Source organism: Zonotrichia albicollis, chromosome 1 (genome assembly GCF_047830755.1).
Source record: "Zonotrichia albicollis isolate bZonAlb1 chromosome 1, bZonAlb1.hap1, whole genome shotgun sequence".
Lineage (NCBI taxonomy): Eukaryota > Metazoa > Chordata > Aves > Passeriformes > Passerellidae > Zonotrichia > Zonotrichia albicollis.
This window is the reverse complement of record NC_133819.1, coordinates 98,035,402-98,051,151: the sequence shown is the minus strand read 5'-3', so window position 1 is coordinate 98,051,151 and position 15,750 is coordinate 98,035,402. Positions and strand designations below refer to the sequence as shown.

General features: G+C 35.1%; 1 long non-coding RNA gene across 1 annotated transcript; it reads left to right on the top strand.

Annotated features, from left to right (window-relative positions):
- The first annotated feature begins 1,839 nt into the window (after positions 1–1,839).
- Positions 1,840–15,528, top strand: LOC141725352 (uncharacterized). The gene is made up of 3 exons (XR_012577213.1): positions 1,840–2,139; positions 3,464–3,632; positions 15,412–15,528. It is a non-coding gene; the product is annotated as an uncharacterized LOC141725352 (long non-coding RNA).
- The last annotated feature ends 222 nt before the right edge of the window (positions 15,529–15,750 follow it).

Below are 15,750 nucleotides of genomic sequence, written 5' to 3'. Positions count from 1 at the left end.
TGGTTATTTTTGTGGTTTTCTCTCTCAGAAAATGCTATTAGCTGAAATCTGAGCTGCACAGATTTGTGCTTTTACAAGTGTTTGTATCTTTATGAATACTATATTTTAGACTCCCAACAGATGTTTTGTAAAAAATTGAATTTGCTAGGAAAATAAAATATAGGTTGCACTGTTTTATAATATTTTGTGGATCAAACTGAAATAGATGCTTTAACAACTAGTATTGTTTATACCATTTATCTTAGAGCTTTCCATGGATTCAATAAACAAAGCATGGTGTAGGAAGGTTTACTCATGAAAAGCAGTCTAATTGCGTTCCCTAGAAGATTGTTTTGTTTCTTTACAGCAGCCACTTCTCTCTGTGTTTTCTCTGTATCAAAGTTTTCATACTGCCTTTAAGGATTGTTTATCCCTGTATGAAAATGGCAAAAGAATGAGGTGGGAAGAGAGTGAGTGTTTGAGTAGACACGATTAATAGCTATTGAGAGACCAAGTGGCATCATCAGATATGTACATCTATGAGGCACCAGCTGTTAAACAGCATGCTCTGATTAGGTGCTGTCATTCCAAGCTCTTACACAACTGGAAGCTGGGTAGAGTGGGATCACTTGTCAATAATGCCCCTGGTCTTAACCAGCACTGTCAGAATTGATGTTCCAGGTACTGGTGCATATTGTTACTTAGAGGCATGAGACCTGGGTCAGAGGTAGGATATATGACAGGGTTACTTCTGTAATTACTGTGATCCACAGAGGAGCCTTTCCAGTCATCACTCCAACAGTGACTCAGCTTTTGTTGCTGGATTGGCCCTGGTGCAGGATGCCTAAGCCAGGGTGAAATAATCCTTCATAGCAGTCACCCCGCTGTTCCTGCACACCATTAATGCCATGCTGTTGTAGCAAGGTGCTCTACCTAAGCAGAGATACAGCAGATTGAAATTGATCTTGTCCCTTAACCTTAAGTGTGTGTCATCACACTTTTAAAAAGTTATCAGTGATGGCTTGAACAAGGAGGGTCTGCTGCTTGCTGGAGCAGTGAAGATCTGCTGATCAGTGATAAGATCAGGCAAAGATGCCTTTCTGCTGCTTTTAATGTTGAAGAATGCTGATACAAGCTTGACAACTATCAGACCCACCAGGAGGACATGTGTCTCGGTTTGGAAAGACAGGAGCCTGCTAAGGAAGGCGGGAGCCTCCTCTGAAATGGAGAATGTAAACCCTCCCCACCCCTCCGAATTGCTATAAATTTTAAATAAAGGGCCTCTCAGGCAAAAATATGGGAGCAAGAAATAACAGGTATTTAATAGGGAAAAAAAAAGTAAAGAATGAAATGAAACAATGCAGTACACCAGAACAACACTGACAGAGTCAGAACCCAACCTGACACCCTGTGGGTCAGGATGTTGGTAGCAGTCCAATTGGAAATGTGTCTGCAATATTCCTGAAGTGTCAGGTGGGGTTCTCTTGGAGCAAGGGGGAATCTGTAGAGAAGGATGTATTCTTCCTCTGAAGATATAGTGGAAGAAGAGGCAGCTGCTGTTCCTCTGGGGAATCTCACAGAAAAAAGCCATGCTGGTGCTCCAGAATCTCAGATTATATCTGGGTAGCAATGCTTGGCTCCTCCCTCTAGGTGGAGCATCTCACAATGGGATAATTCTTGTCAGTCATGCACTGACATGCAATAGTCTGTTATCAGCAGATGTCCCCTCCTGAGGGAGGTGTGAATGTGGTCACTCAAAGAGAGAGATAAAGCAAACTGCCCACTTGACAAAGGTAATCTGCCATACAGATGGCAATGGAAAACATCTTGCATGCAATCTTCAACAACATGCAAGACAGATGCTCGCTGACTAAGCCTGGCAGCAGCAAGGGTGCGCGGGCCCTGATAGAGAGGGGAGAATCAGGACGAACCAAAGAGCTGCTGACACCTTTTTCAGCACAAAGCATGTTTTCCTGAGTAAACCTAAGAAATGCATATGACTGACAATCACTTTGTATTATAAGAGGCCAGTCCCACTTTTGCACTGACAACTTTTGCATGTCTCCCTAAGGTGTGTGAAGATCCTGCCCTTGAGTGGGCATGCCCCTCAGTGCTACTCCTTGAGGCTGAGAGAAAGAGATTTCACAGGCATTGGTATGGGTAAGTATCAATCTCTGCTTAATAATTGTTTTGCTAGCTTTACTATAATTGTGCCACTATAATTGCGCCACTATAATTGCTTTAATACAATTGCTTCAAAATAGATTTTGCTGTAGTAGTAGTTGTTACAAATATATGTATTGTATAGCGACTAATTCTGATTAAGGTATTTTTAGTTATTCATTGTGATTATTTGAATCAATTTGAATAAATTATTTATTATATTTGTAAATATAGATTTGTTTTGCCATGCTTAATCCTGTAGAACAGGATTGTATAAAGGTTCAGTTATATCTGTGTAATCCTTTATAAGATGCAAACTGTTGACTAAGTCTGGGCCTAGGATTGGATCCAGCCATGCCCAGGTGACTCTGAGGAAAGGTTTAGAAAACAAAGGGGGTCTTTCCTTCACCTTGACACTCAGTGGGAGGATTTCTTTAATCAGTGTCATCTGAAGCTCCCACTGGGTCTGTGGCAGCCATGCATTGCCAATGCAAAGCCAGCAATGACAATGCAAAAGTTTGTCAGTTTTGCTACATTGAGGACCAGCAGTAGAAGAACACAATTTGAGAAAGTGTTGATTCTATGACTCATAACCTGAAGCAGCTTAGGATACCTTCTGAGACACATACTGGTAAATTGAATCAGATCTTGACTTGAAGATGGTCCTGAATTGCTGCAAAAATTAAGGACTTGTCATTTTTTGTGTTTCTGATCACCTGCATGCCATCTATGAGTGAGTTCTGGGGCCAAAGTGCAGTCATTCAGGAAATTAGGATGGGAAGGGTCCAGGAACTGTGCATAGACTCACCTTATGGTGATTCCCTCCAAAAATTCATTAAGTTCTTTTGAACATTGCAATCTAGGCAATACTGTTAACATTTAAGCAGTTTTAGTTTGTAATTTTAGGGCTCATTTTTTATATTCCTAAAGATGAGAAGAAATATACAAAAGGAATACTTTTTTAGTGATTTGTCCTGTTTTCAAGAATAATTAGATTGTGGTTAGGCTATTTATTGCTGAATCTGATAATGAAATACATCTTATTTCATGAAAACAATGAATTCATGCTTTTGAACTACAACAGCTCAGAGTAAAAAAAAAAAGGAACATTAAGTATGTACTTCTGAATTTTAAAATTCAAGGTGTTCCAGGGAAACTGCTCCAAATATTTCTTTTCTATGTTAATAGAGGAAGGACAATTGGCAACAGACAATTTTATTCATAACTTGATGATATATATTCGTTTTGATGCCAACACATCACATCATTTTAGATTTCACTGACTGGATGATTAGCATGTTGCTCATTTTGCTTGCCACAGGTTTATTGGAGAGAGATGGAGGAAGAGAGATTTGCTCTGAAAAATCAGTACACCCTTTTTGAGGAGGAACATTAAACAATTTAAACCAGCATTGCCTTCTAGCAATTTAGTTGCTTCCCTGCTGCAATATCTCCCAGCACTTCCTAAATATTGTATGAGGTACTTAAAGGTGAGGACACAGCTGTTGTGAATATCCATATCCATGAATCATTATTAATGACACTGCTTACTGATAGAGTTCTCTGGGTGACTATTGCCCCTGCCTCGAGTGGGACTGACAATCCCTTTAAAAATGCATCAGTTCTTTTCACTGTTTACATTGCGTGGGCTTATCAAACATGATTAACCCTGTTATTCCTTGGACAGACTGTAATAAATGCTCCAGCACTTTTTCTCTCTCCCAGGGCTGCTTCAAAATCTGCTTTTGCAAAGAGTGACTGAAACATATCTTTCAAATTAGAAGTCTAGGAAAGTAAGAAAGATAGCTAGAAATGTAGCTTATCCTGGCTTCAAAATAATCACCCTTTAGCACCCTTTAGCATTGGTAATGCTCTATAATACCTTTACATTTACTTCCTGATATCCTCATAAGAAGCATTGTGCTGTCATGGACTAGATTTCTCAAGGAACTATGTCATAAGATTGAGACCAAGAGCATAACATGTCTCACCAAGCTTGTGGAAGCAAAGAGAATGTAGATATTTTCCAGGAAAGACTTCCTGGGTGGACCAAATTGAAGCTACCTGAGGGAAAAAAAAATAAAAATAATAATTATGAGAGGTATTTCCTCTTTACTGCAAACTCATGCCTCTGGAGGTTTTCAGGCCTGCTGCTGTTAGATTAAATAGAATAATATATTTAGTCATTTATTGTCTTGTGTCTAGACTAATGTTATGGGTGTCATGGATCACAATACATTCATGTGGCTCACTGCCCTTTGTTACTTTCTATAGGTTATTGCATGTATAGGTTTCCTTTTTTTTTTTTTCTAGTTCAGAAATTAAGGTGATATTTTATGGTAACAAATAAAGCTCTTGTTGCTGTTTCTATATCAAGTTCCAATTTATATTTGAAAGATTATATAATTTACATTTTTAGAGTGCCCCAAAAGGATTTTGCCATAAAAATGATTTTCTCTAATACTGAGGAGTACAGAAAATCTATTTGATACCAGAGAATTCATTGCAGTCAAAGCTAAAGATATTTGGGTTGATATGAGGCAACTCCAATTACTGATATTTTGTATTCCATGATTTTCAGTTTCCCTTAAACTCCTACCTTGCAATTAACATTTAGCATGTACAGAATCTGGTTCAGAATTTTAGATAGTTTAATGCTTAGGGATGGAACACTTTTATATTTAGAAATTACTCTGCTGTTTTAAAAATGTTATCATTATCTTTTCTTGAGTAGCTTTTTGTCTTGCTGTGTTACAAAGAATTGAGCTCCTTTCCCAGAGCAAGTAGTTTCTTTTAATTCTTCTTCTGGAGGAGAATAAAAGCTCTTCAAGCAATTTCCTAATTATTTGCATTGTTACAGAATGTAACAGAATGTGGTCCCAGGTGGTGTTTACTGAGCAAGAAAAGTTTATCTCTCAGTCACACGGATGCTCCACCATGGACATTTTAATCTACATCCACCTTGTGGAACATAATTTATTTGTCAGGAAGGATTTGAAAGGGTAACTATTGATGACCATAATGTAAAAATCTTACAGGGAAATAAGGCATGATGTAATTAATAACTAGGATTTAGGATTATATGCAAACAAACAATTGAAAAAAGGGACTCTGTATCACTTATTAAATATACGGAGGAGCTAGTCAGTGGGAAACACTAATCTGAAAACAGATAAATACTGAAATCTAGGTGGTGGAATAGGAGGTTGATAAAAAAGTACTTTGACATGGAAGGATCTGAGCATGAGTAGGAGTGCTCCACATCCCTCATGATAGCCAGAACCCCCTTCATCCCCACCCCCCAAAAAAAGAAACAAACAGCAAAACAAATAAAAGCCCCAACCCCCTCAAGCCCTTGCTTTTCAATGTTTCCAGATAAACACAATCCTAACCAAAGAGCTGCATTCTCAAGATTTTTTTCACTTTCCACCCAGAAATTTCCCTGTCCTCTTCTTAGAAGTACTTTTGGAATATTGCAGAAGTAATGTATTATGAGATAGGGTAGCATAATCCAAATTTCAAACTTTTAAAGACTGCTATTTTTAAAAAAATGTAGAAGACCAGCTTTTAAGAAGTAATATAACATTGCATAGCATAGTGAAACATAACATAACAAACACAACATAATGTAACAATATAGCATAAAATATAAAATAAGATAACATAAGAACTATGTGTAGATGCTTGTAAAAGCAGCTATCAAAAATGGTTGAATCTGGACCAGGAAATCACATATTTGGGTTTTATTTACATATTTTTTAAAGATTAATTATTTTAAAAATAAAAAATACAGGTATTATGGACTGAAGGAAAAGAATTTAATTTTTTCCTTTGACTATATGCATGTAAAAAAATGTTACTCTGTTTTTACAACCTCATGCAATACCATCAGTATTTTAATAAGTAAGAAGTATTTCCTTGTTAACATGCCTGTAGGATTATGTGTTGATTAAAAGAGAAATGTATTGCAGGACATATTATTGTGTTTTCTTTGAAGATTTTTTGTGTGTGATGTCAAACCACAATTCTCATTTTCCTACTACTTCTTTCAGAGAGTTGTACTTGCTAGCATCAAACAGAATTCCAAATTTTGCTAATGGTACCCTGTACAGAGAGTTTTAACTGGAAATCTAAACATTCCTATTACCAGTATTTTTCTCCTACAGAACATAAAAACCTCCATCTTTTCAGTAAAGATATTTTTGACAGATTGAATGCTTCAGTTATGAGAAGGGTTCTGATATCTTTAAGCTTTTTCATTTGAAATGGGATCTAAAGTCCATTGAGTTTGTTAACTTTATATTTGTATGCTGGATGTGTGTGCACTGGCTAAATTGGAGACTCACAGGAGCTCCTACAGATTCCCAGGCTGAATTACTGAAAATGCACCTGAGGACTCTGAGATCTGTGTGTGGTCATGCACAGTCAAATGAAAGAAGGTTATGTTTTTGGGTATTATACAAATTTTTTAAAATGGCAGCTTGTAATTTGTCAAAACTTTTGGAAGCCATGGAGTTTCCACAGACATGCAGGAACATTTTCATTACAGGTTTTGACTTTCAGAGGTTATGGCTTGTTACAGACATAAAGAAAGTTTGCTTGCTGTGATTCCAAAAATGGAGAAGAATTTGTGTGAGAACTTTAAAATCTGTTTGCATCAAATGAAATAGATATATTTAGAAAGGATGCCTCCTTTTTGATTATATGCTTTTAGCTCCCCCCACTTTTCCCAAACTTGCACAGATGTTGACATCAGTGAAAATTCTAAAAACCCCCATTTTCTTAAAATTGTATCATATACTCTTGTTGTTTTGTCTGAGAATTGTGTTCCGACCAAAGAGATTCTTGTTGATGAATGAGGTCCTGATTAATCCTGTTGACATGGAGCAATAACAGAAGTTAAAGGAAACAACTTTAAGTTTTTGATTTTTAGCGTTTATAGGTGAAGGTTATAAGTGAGAGTGCAAAATTTTTTGAAAGCTATAAACTAAAGTTATAGACTGTTGTGTGAATGGTTTTTTAAAAATTCTAATACATGTATCATTTTTTAATGGTTAAAATGATTCACATTTGATAGTCTGACCTTTTTTACTCTAACAGAATTTAAAAACACTTCATGAATTCCTGTGGAAGGGAACTCTATCACTTGAGGAATTATACGTTTGGCACATTTCATTTGATCCAATACTGGCCTTTATGTACATATTTGTGTTATGTGCATGAAGTTTAAGAAAATATTTCTCTGTAACAGATGTTTGTATCTGAAAAGATTGCAGCAATACCTTGGGTAGACAACAAGAAGGGATTACTTATAGGGACAACAGTGTGGCTATGGTACAGGACTGGAAAAGCCATTTCCCAATCTCCTCCTGGGACATTTTGTTGCCGCATTCTCACAGGGTCAAAAGTTCTCCCACCTCTCTGGCTCGAATTGTAACTTTTAAATGTGGATTTTACAGAAAAGATCCCATTGTAGCAAGGAATCTGTGCAATCGTGCTCTCCTGAGTCTGCTCAGATGTTTTGTATAGCTGTGGATGCCAGTTAGTGCAGAGCACCAGCTGTTCTGGAAATCTGGAAGCCTTTATGGCTGTGACCCCAGCCTGTCCACCTGGCTGCTCTTTTCGGAGCAGGAGCTTCTGGAAGCGCCAGGTCCCTGTCCCCAGGGCAGGGGACATGCAGGGCCCAGCTCAGAGCAGCAGGCCTTGTGAATCCAGACACTGCAAAGGATGGCACAAAAACTGACATTGCGTTTTAGACTGGACAAGATTGTCCTGTTTGTTGGGAGAGAAGGCAGAGATGAAACAGCCAAATCCTGCTGGTTCAGCATTTGGTGGTGAAAATCTGCTCCATTTAAATGTCCCTCAGTAACTTTCCTTCAGCCTTCTTAATGTGCTTCAGTTTTAACCTGGTAATTTGCCCTGATGTCTCTATTTTTTTTTTAAAGGCATTTTGTCCTAGTTTTAATTTAGTGTAGGTAATCTCATTCTTCCACTTCTTCCATTGTAAATTATTTTTTAAATTTTCTTTAATTTAATTTTAATGTATTTTATTAATTAAATATACTCATTATTTAATTGATTTTTTTATTTGTTTTAATTTGTTTTAATTTTATTTACTTTTTTTCTTGGTAAGTACTATCAGTTAAGACTACAAGACTTGATGTAATTTTTCTCTGTATTTTTTGTATTTTATTATATTATGAAAGTTAAAATTTTAAAGAACAAGAATTTTGCAGAAGATGAGGTAAAGTTGAATGGCATTTGTACAGATTTCCAGATCATTAATGGATGTGATTATTAATGTTACCATGCAGAAGGACTGTCAATATTCCCTCCTGAGCAAATAATTTGCATGGGTTTGATTATTCTTGCCCCTTAGCCTGGAATTACTGGTTGATTCATCTACTTCTCTTTTTATGAGGGGTCATGTTAGAGCTTGTGCATCCATCTGATAATCAACATGTGAGTTAAAATGTAATTTTTTTTCCACATTAAGTTTTTTTTTTATTTTTAAATATTATTATCATGACTCAGTCCCCTTCTTCTCTCTGATTCAGGATTCTGAGTTCTCTTTTTGAGAGAGATTCTCTGTACATGTAGAAAATATTTTTGTTGTTGCTAAACTGTGTTGTGTTCAGACTTTTGTGGCTGTGGGCCCTGTTATAAGGGAAAGAGGATCATAAACCAAGAAATTATTGAACTTTGAGTGTCTGATAATGGGCTTGTTCTTTTACATTTAGAAGTATCTAAAAGAGTCCCTTGAAAATGCTCACAGGAATTTGTGAACCACTGAACTATATGTTAGAAGCAATGTAGTTAGATTAACCCACAAAAGAATTCCTATTATTCCCTGAAGTCCTGCAAAAGACAAACTATCTTCCCATTCTGGTAAAAGAAAAGAATCAATTAAAATAAAAAAAAAAAATTGGAAGGTGAGGCAGAATCAGGTTGGGAAAGGGTATGAACTACAGTGGAAATAATGTAGTCTGAAATAATGTATTTCTGATGAGCACAAAGATGATTAATTCAATAGTGGAGCAATAGGTGGAAGAAGAAGGAGCTCTCAACATATTTGATTTCAGCTTTAATTAAAGGTGCTCAAATACCTTAATTATATGAAAATCTGTCATGGTGCTTGGTAAGATGCTCATGCAGAGAAAAGGCAGCCCTGAAAATTCAGATATGAAAATGAACTAGCATTTTGACTTTTGTTGGCTCACAGTTACAAGGCCTTCTCTGTCATAATAGGGGGCAAAATCTGGACAGTGTTAGTGAACCAGTGGTTTTGGAAATCCTCAGACTATGTAGATAGAGATAGTTCCTTCTGCAGTTTGTTTCTGACTCACAAAATTCTGGGTATTTTGGTGCAACAGCATTTTGTGCTGCTTAGCTTTTTTTCTTTTCAGCTGGAGAAGATCTGTTGCCCTTTAGCAACCTTGGATCACTTGATCAAGGATATTTTCACTTCTTATCCAGAGCAGTGTGAGCAAACAGCACATGACAAACAGCACAAAAGAGCAGCAGACAGACTGCAAAGCAGATTAACTGTGCAAAGACTACCCAGCCATCCCCAAAACAAAAAATAAAAAAAAAAAAAACCAAAACCCCAGAAATGGGAAAATGAAAGAAAAAGAAAAAAACCACCAAAAATAACAGGTGAGGGAACAAATTTGGAGAGACAAAATGTTTGGTGACTAGAATGAACAGAACCAAAATCAAAGTATGGCAGAATCCTACTAAAATTATCATGAAAAGGACAACTGAAAGAAAAGATGAACAAAACAAAACCCATAAAACAGAATTGTCTTCAAAACAAAGAAAATTAAAGGACTACTAGAGACATATGTGATAGAGCAATATAATAGAAAATATATCATAAAGAATAAAGAAATATATCATAAATCATCAAGAAAGCACACATGAATACACATAGAAATGTGTGCTAAACACATGATAGCATAAGCTGTCACAGTTACTCCACATGTCCTTTTCCAGAGTCTTTATTGAAGATGCCAATTATATCTCTAAAATGAAGATATTCATATCTCTATTGACCTTACTCAGTTACTGGAGCATCCAGCACCTTCTTGCATTTATATGGAATGTTTACAGTCTGAAGGATATAATCAATATTTTATAATTTGACTATGTTTTGACATTTTTTTCTTCCCAAATGAGAATTTAGAATACAAATCTTCAGCATATGAAAGAAGAAATACAGGAAAGAGAAACAAGTGAAAAACATGAAGATATCAAATTTAGATGAAGTTGTCCTTGTCAAGTTAACAATACACTGTGTGTGACTCAGTCACTTAAAAATGCTGAATAATTGAGAATCAGGAAATGGAATGTCTCCTTGATAATATAAATAATAGTATCAATAATAACAACACCTAATTTCTGGGGGGGTGGTACTTACATGAATGTATGCAGGCTTGTATAAATATTTACATACTTCATTCTCACTCATAGACACACACATTCCAATTAAGATGCACAATTTAAAGAGTCAAGAGCCTTTGTTTAACATACGAATGTCTCTTTTGTCTAATGAAGTTTTTTATTTTCCTAGGTTGACTTCTCTCATTGTAAAGAAAGGAGCAGTTGCATAAGCATATAAAAATATATTTTCCCCTCCTAAAATGTTATGTTCTGCTTCATTTTGTTTCTTTGTTTCACATTGGAGTGCATTCAGATAGATCTATTCTTGAGAAAGCATCAATTTTTCACCAAACAACAAAACAAACTTTTTAAAGTTCAACTTGTTATTGTCTGTTCAGTAGAAATGATACAACATAGGTGGTAGAATATTTGAGGTTATCTTGACACAAAAAGATATTTCTAAATCAGCCTCATGACAGAATTTGAATCACAGAATCATTAAGTTGGAAAAGACCTCTGAGATAATGAAATCCAATCGTTAACCCGGCACCACTGAGTTCCCCACTAAACCCTGTTCCCACACACCACATTCACCTTTTTGCACATTTCAAAGGATGATTTCACCACTTCTCTTGACATCCTTTTCCAAAGCTAGACACTAGTCACCTTTGTAAAAATGTGATGTAAACCTCATGCAAAATAGCTTCAGAGACATCAGAGTGTAGTTTACAGAGTATTTATTACAAAGCCAAATTCTTGTTTAATTTACTATGATTCTAGATGAATATACAATAAGTGTACATGAAACCAAGAATACAATCTGGACTGTGGTGTTAATATTGTCTCACTGCAAATTGAATATTTAAACTTAAATTGACCATTGAACAAATGCAAATTTTGAGCTAGAACTAAGTCTAAAAAAAAAGCTTACTCAATACATCAGTAAGAATTTCACAGTGATTAGCTTGAATGTTGAACCTTGCTATCAGCTTGATCTCCTCTCTTTAAAAAGGGGTGTATTGCAAATACAATTTAAATTATTTTATGCTTGTATGGAGACAGGTTAATATTGATCTGTAAGACTTTAAGTCTGTGTTTTTCATGCAGAGGCTTTTCCTTTGATGCAGATTCACAAATTCATCACCTTAATATTGCAGTGAGAAGGCCTTTTTTAATACCTATTTTTAGGGATCTCAGGAGTCTATTTGTATGGACCTAGTTCTCATGCTAGGTTCTTGGCACTTTTAGAGTTAGAACAATAATATTGCTTTACTCTTTTTCAGCTTTTGAAAATAAATGCCAGATCCTTAAACATTCTGATTGTATAATTTCTCATATTTAGGATGTGCTGTAGACCAGGTTGTACAGATGCAGCCAAGGATGAATGTTAGGTGTGCCCTCAGGCTGACGAGTTAATCTGGTTAAAAACTTATTTCAAAAGAAGTGTCTGAACCCTGATGTATAGTGCAGAAAAATGCTTCTTTTTTATTGTGCTGCTTTTGGGTATATCATACTGAGAAGACTCTGGGTGATATGCTAAGACTGAAATTTGATGAATCATAAAAACTGGGTTGAAATGCTTTAGAAAAATGGTGTATTCAATATATTTTATGTCTTTTAATAACTCACATACTGTCTGCAGGCGTATTTTTACATTAAACTAACATTTAATGACCATGGAAGCAGAATTCCTGATTTGTTCCAGTAAATAACTGTTTTAATACACCTGACAGCTAATCTTTACATTCTTTTCTCCTCCATTTTCCCGTAACTTTCTGCTGTGGTGGACCTTTAAAGTTTAGCAGCTTTGTTAAATTGCTCAGTGTCTCACAGTCAGAGCAAATCAGTGCAGGACACTTTCACAAAGCACTCTATTATCTCATGGACAGAGGCAGCTCTACTCCCATTCATTTAAATACTGTCCTGAGATGATACCTTTTGATTTTCAAAGCTGAAGTTTAGTTTTATCTCTTTTGACATACAGTGGACAATTAATATTTTCTTCTGGTTAATGTGTCTGAGTGATGTTAAATGGATGATGAAGAAGAGATGAATTTCTGGGTACTGTTCATGCTAAAAGCAGCCTATGGTGAAACTATCTATGAAAACCTTAGTATTTAAATATGTTTTCTATCAACAATTATACATGAAATACAATATTTATAAATCATAGCTTAAATACTTTTATATGACAGAATTAAGGTGTCTTTCTATGGTTTTCATATTTTGAAATATGAAATTACATTTAATTTAATTTTGACATCTATTGTGTATAATATTACAGTGTTTTGCAGGTTTTGATGCTACTCTTGATGCTTCAGAGTTAGGAGGGAATATAGCTTAGCAAATTAAATATGACAGACCCTCTTACTTCAATGTTACAAAACTGTGCAAAAGATTTAAAACTTTGAATGTTTTTAAGCTATTTTGTGACAATTGCCACTATGTTGGTTTGCCCTAAACACTGGTATTTTGGAACAGGTGCATAAAATAGTATCCCCACTCAATTTTAGGAGAAATAGATACAGGTATAAGAAGGACAAGTTTTTCAAAATCTCAACTGCTTTTGAAAAAATATGATTTCTTTTTCAATATATTTATTCTTCTATATTCAAATTTTTATGCTGAAATGAAAAAAAATTTTTGCACAAAAAAATATATCCAAGGTAATTTTGTAGATAAACTCACTTTCAGATAAGAGGACAAATAGAATTCAGAGGATTTAGTGAAGTTAAAGAATAAGCAGAAACATTTATGTCTATGTTTGCGCTACATGAACAGATATCTAACTATTAAAAATATTTTCATTCAGTTGTTCAAAAGTTTTTAATGCCCCACTCAAGTAAAATTACTTAGTAGAGGTTCATTTGACAACCTAATATAAAGTGCAAAGAATGCCCATAATTTGTAACTCCTCTCTGCCGAAAGGCTTTGGTAAAAACTTGATAGATTGATAAAGTCTGATAGAAATCTTTTATGACTAAGATGACTCTGAACTTTAAAATAAGCTTTTATGGATAGTGAATATAATATAATTTTTATATAACATCTATATGTCATTTATTAAGAACAATCCATTGGGAAACTGGTTGTTGAGTGAAACAGAAGTAGATATAAGACTTCCAAGGAAATTTGGTGTTTATATTTTGTTTTCTGAGTGAGTTTGATTATCTCATATAACATTCATGGCTTTTAAAAATGTAAATATGTTGCACAACACTCAAAATAGCTCAAAATTTTATTTATTTATGAATTTCATATTTTTATGTAATAAACATAGTTTTGTAATGCTGGATACAGTTTAAGTATATTGGCTGATTTAAAAATGGCATGTTCTGTTACTGCTGAGATCTCTTACACACTTATAACATTTTGACATGAAAAAAAAGGTTTTGTTTTATAAATTGGTAGGCAAGTCTTATCACAAATGATATAACCACAACACAAAATCATTCTAAAACAACTTTTCCTGATTCAATTTGTGTCATATAACATTATTTGTGGATTTTAAAGCACATGAAAGTTGAATAATTTGCAGTGGATAGAATTTGTAAAGCAAGGTAGAGGTATAGATATGATGATTTTAATTTTTGAGAGCAGAAATTGTTATTTCTTTCAGTTAGTTTCTAGATTTACATGATATTAAGATTACCCAAGGTGCCAAACCCAAGGCTTTGAAAAAAAAATGATAAAGCAGAAAGACTAGTATTTAATATATTCAACGTGTAAGCTACAATTTGATTTGAAGTCTTGATGCAAATATTTTCAGCAAGGGATTTTTGTAAACAAGGTCTCCAGGGTCTGATTTTAATTCAGTCTTTAACTTTTAAATAAAAATTATAGTATTATAAAAGTAAAAATTGGGTCAACTTAAATACCTCCTTTGGTATTGCTGTGGATGCCCCAGTGCTATGTATTGCATGCAGCAGGAAAGGAAGGCACAGTGGGCGCTAAGCATGAACCTGGACTTCCCATGGACATTAATAATACATGGGGAATTGTGCCTACCCAGACACTCAAAGATTGCAGTCACGGCCTTACAGGATGATGTAGCAGAATTACAGTGGCTCCCTGCTCCCTGCAGCATTTATTCATGTTGTAAGCATGCAACAAGGGTAGGAGACTTGCTTTCCTAGCTAACCCTAGGAGAAAATTCAGTCCTGGAGAGCTTCTTCTATTTCTGATTTTGGTTTTAAAAGCACATGTTTTCATGCCAAAAAAAAATAATTATGGAAAGATCTTGCTTTGACAGCCACTATTGTCCTTTATGTTATGGAGTGTTTATGTATTATTTTTGTATGGATGAAAAGCAGATTATGAACTACAGTTGTGCTTTGTGAAAGATTTATGGAAAATCAAGTAAAAATCTGACTTCTTGCGCTTCCTGTAATCAGCATTATTATATATATATATACATATATATATGTGTATATATGTACATTTATGTATATGTACATTTATATGTATATTTATGATGTAATTATAAATATTACATTATTAATAATGAAACCACTACCATGAGTCAAGAATTAGTATGAATGTGTGAAAGTCCTTGTTGGGATTCGGGACATTCTTGAATATATTCATTGGTATGTAAGGGAAATATGAAGTACGTGGCAAAGTATTCCAATTTGATTGCCCAAGATATTGAAATATTACAAACATCTGTTGAATTAACAACAACGGTTTTTTCATGTCAGAATGGAAGGGAAAAACATCCTTTAAGTTTTCAAGTTCAAGAGATATGTGGGAGGAGATATTACTTCTATGAAGTTGTTTCCATGAGGTTGTCTAATTGTAGCATTTTGCATTAAAGAAAAAGGCAGTAATATTAAAAATACTTATTGCTGATTTTTCTGATTGTCTTTTTTTTGATTTTTGTTTCAGAAAGACCAAAGTAAATGATAATTCATAATACCTGCTCCTCTACTTTGTTCTCATGAAACCCTACCTGGAATGCTGCATCCAGCTCTGGGGTCCCTGGCACAAGAAGGACATGGGTTTATTGGAGTGAGTACAGAGGAGGCCACGATGATTAAAGAGATGGAGCACCTCTTACAAGAGCAAATGTGAACGAAATTGGAACGGTTCAGCCTGGATAAGAGAAGGCTTTAGGGTGACCTAATTGTGGCCTGCAAGTACCTGAAGGGAGCCAAAAAGAAAGATGAAGAGGGGCTCTAGACAAGAGCATGTTGACACAGAACAAGGGGGAATGGCTACAGACTG